Source organism: Rhododendron vialii, chromosome 2a, assembly GCF_030253575.1.
Source record: "Rhododendron vialii isolate Sample 1 chromosome 2a, ASM3025357v1".
NCBI classification, from domain to species: domain Eukaryota; kingdom Viridiplantae; phylum Streptophyta; class Magnoliopsida; order Ericales; family Ericaceae; genus Rhododendron; species Rhododendron vialii.
This window is the reverse complement of record NC_080558.1, coordinates 26,067,061-26,073,777: the sequence shown is the minus strand read 5'-3', so window position 1 is coordinate 26,073,777 and position 6,717 is coordinate 26,067,061.

Sequence of the window (6,717 nt, the reverse complement as noted above, 5' to 3'; positions counted from 1 at the left end):
AGCAAGCAAAAATCTACTAAGCATAGCGAAATAACAACACTTAAAAAGAAAACTAGATTAAACGATAGATCGGATGATTGTCTACAACTTTAATGAAGGCTAAAGTAGCAAATAACAACTAATTAGTTGGGAAATGAAGGTTTTAGTCAAGAACAATGAAGAACACTAATAAGAGTAAGCAACAAGTAAGGAATATACTTTTTAGATCTAAAAAGTACAATAAAAATTATCTATATATGGATATGATGACATAATGGGGTATTTATACAAGCCCACATTTTGCCACAAAATATCCCAAAAGACGCCCTAAAAATCTGCCACATAGACACTCGGTATTGATACTGAGGAATGGAGTATCGATACCGGATCACTTTGAACAGTTCCACTAGGCTGCTGAAACCAATCGGTATCGATAAAAAAAAATGGCGTATCGATACTCAATCACAATTTCAGTTCCCAATCTTTCTGCCTTTAAATGGAATCGATATGGGGTTTCTGAGTATCGATTCCACCATCAAATACTTGGGTTTTTCAGCTTCCAGCCTCCGGCTTGGCTTCCAACGTCTTTGGCTACCCGTCGGGTCTTCAATGCTTGATTCGTTGGCCACGATGGTTTCGTTGCTTTGTCACCTTTGAGTTTTGGACGCCTTTGGCTTGCTTTAGGCTTTAAGACTCCCTTATTAAGCGGTTTTACCTACAAAATAAGGTAAACATACCCTATGTGCGATATCAACTAAAAAGCTCGATTAACTATATATAAAACGATAAAACGGAAGGACTTAAGCACCAAGAATAGGCATTATTGGGTGCTTATCACACCCCCTTATTTGAGCTTTGCTAGTCCCTAGCAAATCAAAACAAAAGAACATATTTTTAAACTAAACAATCCTTCCGACAAAACTTAAAACACATGCTCATATTCATTTTCAACTAAACAAGAGTTCGCAAACCTAATTGTTCATTGCATTCTATAACTAGCAGCTGAAAACTTGATTAAATGGCTACACACAAAGCAAGTGATAAGTAAGTAAGAAGGACTCTTATCCATAAACGAACGGGGATACGGCTTGCAACAAAGCTACACATAAACTAGCAACCATATCCCACAAAAGTGCTTGGAAGATAGGTGATGATGAAAAGCAAGATCATGCCCTTTTATGGAAAGCACTTATTGAACTTGGAATTTAACTAACGACTGAAAATTTAAATAAGGACAAGGACAAAACATGTCACAAACTAGATATGCCAACTATAATGCATTGAATCACAAATGGAATAAGCGCGCATTCAAGATCAACTAAGGGCTTTTATTAGCTTATATTGACCGAGGTTAGCAAAAGAAAGGAAAAACTTTGAAAAAGTGTCGACGGCCTATTCTAGCTTGGTTAACTACCCAAATGGCCGACGACACACCCCTAACTAACCGTGAGCATGATATCCTACTAGACTCGATTACTTAACAACTATTCTAAAGAGCAAAACATGAACTAAACAATGTCCACCAACTCAAATAAACGAAAATAAACCTAAGGATAGAATGGAAGGCATGTCAACCCTCCTAGACCCCGACCAAGTTGGGGGATTTCTAATTTAGACCTCCGGCCTCCAGGTGTCACTTTCTTCTCTCTTCTTCTTCTTCTCATCTCTCTTTCTTCTCTCCTCATTCATTTTCATCCCAAGCTGGCTCAGCACCCCCGAAGTCATCACTGTCCTCCTCATCGACAACCGGAGGTGGGACGTATGGCTCACTAGTGGTTCCTTTTGCTCGACGAGTCAACCACTCCAATTTGTGATCCATGCGGGTTTGTCTCCTAGCCATCTCCCGACGCTCCTTCTTTTCCTTCCTTAGGCTCCCAATGATTGAGACGCCTTGGCAAAACAACTTCTTATACCATGTAGGCTTTGGTGCACCCCGGACTGGCATTGAAGTCAAGTAAGTCCCACCGGGCAAAATTCTTGGTGCTCGGGATTGGGACGTGCTCCTTGTCAAAATACTACTACTATTTATCACCCCCGGTTCGAGCTTTGTCTTTTCTGCATACTTTTGCCCGGTCACCCTGTATTTCTTACATATCTATGTGATCAAACATGGATATGGCATTCTCATTTGCAAAGTGGCCAGTCCCTTGAATTCTACTATTTGTTTAAAAATGTAGTCCGCCCAATCAGCTTTCAAACCCAATTGCGCGAAGGCAAAGGCTAATTCCCCTTCTTCCTCGTTTGGCTTGTTCTCGAGACCCCGGGGGTTAATGTTAAAGTGCACAAATTGGTTCAAAATCTTGTACTCTGGTTTGAACTTCCCGGGCACATGAGGGTCTTCGGCTTCTGCGGGGTTGACATACAAACCCTGGGCTATGTCATGAGGCGTTCCAAAATCATCCATTGGGTAATTAATTTCAGCAGTTTCCGGTCGTTGGTAATCTAAAGCAGTAGCAATCTCATATCGGTTTACCAAAACTTCAACTCCTCCAACCTTGGACGCTACAACAGCAACCGGATCATGTTCAGCACCCTTTTCTGGGATTTTCATATTCTTATAAAATTCCGCTACCAAAGCTCTATTGTAACCAGGGATTTCACCAAAGAAATATGACAAACCTTGTGCCTCGATAGCCTGAATAGCCCGGTGGTCTGCCCCAAAACTAGCCCTATCCACGTGTCGTTCGTTCTTTGCAGTTCTCTTCTTCATGGATTCCTCCCACTTCTTTTGCCTATCCTGTCAAACTTCCTCCGACGTACGCTTCCTTCGCACCCCAATAGTCACCTCTGGTTGAATCGGTTGATCTATCATGTCTTACTCTTCGACAAATTGATTGAGGATCTCATCGTCTTCCTCGATTTCGGATTGGTGAGATGACGAGGCCGCATGCTTGCCTTTTTGAGCGGTTTTCTTGATTCTAGGCATGGTGAAGGCTAGGGTTTTCGGATTTGGGGGTTTTTGAGAGTGGGGTATTTTGATAATGTAGGGAGAAAAGAGAGGTATTTTGTAGAGAGAGAGAGAGAGAAAAAAAAATGTGGGTTTACCTTGGATCTTCCAGATTTGGGTTGAAAAATCTTGAAAACATTTGATTTGATGCTTGATACGTGTGGAAGAGATGATTTGATGAAGGTTTGGTGAAAGAATGGAGAGATTTGGTGGAGTTTTGAATGTTTTTGAAGGGTTTTGGGGTTAGGGTTCCCGTGGGTGGGGCGGTAGCTATGGCGGTTTAGAGAGAGAAGGATGATGGAAATGAAGATGAATGGTCGTGGATGCTGTTCATATTTCCCAGATTTCCATTCGGTATCAATACAGAAGGTTATTGTATCGATACCAGTTTGTAATGCCAGTTTCCTGATTCCACTGTTTCGAAATGGCATCGATACATCTGTTCCTCGTATTGATACCGAGAGCCTTTCTCGGATTTCCAAAATTGCCAACCCATTTGCCAATGCCAATGCTCCTTTGTACCCGAAATACACCGGACGATCTCTTGAAAAACACCCGGAGCCTGGCAACTCAAAATGATACCCACTTTTGAAGCACCACACATCCATCCAAACATCTGGTTCCCTAAGGTTGATCGTAAGATGACTTAGACTTGGCTTTGTTTGAAAGGACAATGGGACTCAGATGTGGTTTTTATTTAAACAAAGAATGCCTTGAATCATTTCCTAAATGCGCAAAAAAATTCCATGACTATTCAAAGCATACAATTAACACACCTAGGTATGACATGAGATTATTGACCTAACAACATACTAGAAACGAAATGTTGGGATATGGACAACACTTACTCGAAACTACACTTGACACATAGACCGCTCAATCTAACTTCATGCAAACAAGTCAAGAAGCACAAACTCTTAGATCAAACCGAACTCTTGCCAATTGAGAACTCAGTGAGCATGTATTAAGTTAAAGAAAAGAGTTTAAAATCTATGATAAAAGGAAGGATTGCAAGTAAAAAGCTTTATTTATTTTAAAAATTTTCCATTTTCTCATTTTTTTTGGATTTTTAATTTTCAATGTTTTTGAATTTTTCAAATTTTCCACAAAATGAAACAAAATAGCACATAAGCTAACCCCTCCCTCCAACTTAAAGCGATGCTATGCCCTCATAGCAATAAGAACAAAAGTGAAAAGAGGAAAGTGAGCGAATGTATCGGCCAAGGGGAATGTCAACCCCTAAATACCTCGACCAAGTTGGAGGATTTCATGTCAATGTCTTGCTCCAGTCAGATTAGATGCTTCTAGGGTGTACTCCTTCAGTTCTGCCAACTCGGAACCACAACTAGTCACACTGGGCCATATCCAAAGCTTTATCGGACTAACAACCGAGGCTCGTAGCCACACCCATGCTTAGGGCTCCTGAATGCCTCACTCACTTCGGCTTTAGGCCTAAATTACCAAGGCTAGTGTGGTAGCACATAAACCCTGCAAGATTGAGAGAACGACTTTCCACAAAACAATTGACATTAGTAATACCGGCCCCTAATATCCGGTTTCAAACTAAACAAAATATAAAACAACAGAAAATAAAGAAACAAAGCATGACGTAAACACAACAAAAATGCAAAACAAACAAATGCAAACCACCCGATCTTCACGCGATCTCACGAGTCATACTTTTCTTCCCATTTCTCTGTGGTAAGAAATGGGTGGCTATACTAGACCGTCGAAAAATTGTTATGCTAGCGCCCATAATAAAATTTATCGCTTGACCTCGCCAAACAATCAAATTCAGCGTCCCCTAAGATCAAAACAAAGCAAGAAAAGATACAACCTAACGTGCACTCCAGGAAATATCAAGCCTCACCCACAGACATAAGCTGCCACCGATTATGGGCAATTTCGGAGAGCATGGATCATTAACGATAAACTATTACCAAGAAAGGCTAATGAAAGCCCTTTTTACCCTAGCACGTTGGTGTAATCTTTTGCATGTGAATTATCTCCAAGTTTTATTCAAAGTAAAACACGACAGAACATAACAAAACATGAAGAAATATGGCAAAACAAGAAATAAAAACAAATATGCACAATATATACAGATTTAATATCAGAACTCGGAGCGTCCAAGTCACAGCTAGACTCCGCCAAACAATGAAGTCCAGTGTCCCCTAAGATCATAACCAGGCAAGCAATCAAGATAGAGCCAAGTGCGAAAGCATGGGAATATCAAGGCCTAACCTAAGGATCTATACTGCCCCCATTGGGGCTAATCTGGAAGACGTGAGTGTTAAACTGTGAATTACTCCTATCAGAAAAGCTAATTAAAGCCCTATGTCAATGATATTAAATTTTTGCCCTTCGAACCGGAGCTGGGCACACTATCCTTCTTTTAGTAGCGGCGTGCGAAGCTACATATACCCAAGTCAATGGTGGGTACCCCCTACTCGGGGGCCAGGTCCAACAAACAGTTAAGTTCAGCGGTTATGCTTTCGCTCCCCGTGCAATTTAAGTTAAAACAAAACTATCCAACAGGGTCATTCGTGTAAACAGGATTGACCCAATCCTCATCGGGCTCTCCAATTTCGAAGCCTCCAAGGAAAGGCTTTAAGCCTTTGACCGTTCACCTTAAAAGAGCAACCGTTACTCATGTTCTCTACTTCTATTGCACCGTGAGGGACAATAGTCTTAACAACATAAGGACCGGCCCATCGTGACCGCAGTTTACCAGGGTGAAGATGTAAACAAGAGCTATACAATAACACTTTTTGGCCAGGTTCGAAGTTTTTAATCACAATTCTTTTATCATGCCTTTCTTTGATTTTAGACTGATAAGCACAAGAGTAGTCATAAGCATCATACCTCATCTCCTCAAGCTCTGTCAATTGAAGCTTCTGATGGGCTCCGGCAAGAGGCATATTGAAATTGAGCTTCTTGATCGGCCAATACGCTTTGTGTTCAAGTTCCACTGGCAAATGACAAGCTTTTCCATAGACGAGTCGATAGGGAGACATACCCAAAATTGTCTTGTACGTAGTACGATAAGCCCATAGAGCATCGACCAAACGAGTTGACCAATCCTTACGGGTAGGATTAACCGTCTTTTTCAAGATGTTCTTGATTTCCCGATTCGCTAGCTCCGTTTGACCATTTGTTTGAGGATGGTAAGGCATTGAAACCTTATGAATAATGGAGTACTTCCTCATCAAAGCAGCAATGGACCGGTTACAAAAGTGAGACCCTTGATCATTGATTATAGCACTCAGCATCCCAAACCTCGATAAAATGTTGTCCCTCAGAAATTCGACCACCACTGAATGATCATTAGTGCGCGTAGGAATTGCCTCTACCCATTTTGAGACGTAGTTGACTGCCAACAAAATGTAGAGGTACCCGAAGGACGAAGGAAAAGGGCCCATGAAATTGATACCCCAGCAATCGAACACTTCAATAATCATGATGGGGGTAAGAGTCATCTCATTCCGTTGAGTAACACACCCTAAGAGCTGACATCGAGCACAACCCCAGCAAAAGGCAAAAGTGTCCTTGTATAAGTTCGGCCAATAAAACCCGCATTGCAAGATCTTAGCGGCAGTCTTCTTTAACGAGAAATGACCACCACAAGCCTCCGTGTGGCAAAATTTGATCACGCTTTGTTGCTTGGAATCAGGAACACAACGACGAATAAGTTGGTCTGCGCAATACTTAAAAAGGTATGGATCATCAAAGGAGAACCTCTTCACCTCGGCTATAAAACAGCACCTCTCTTGAGTATTCCAATAAGTCGG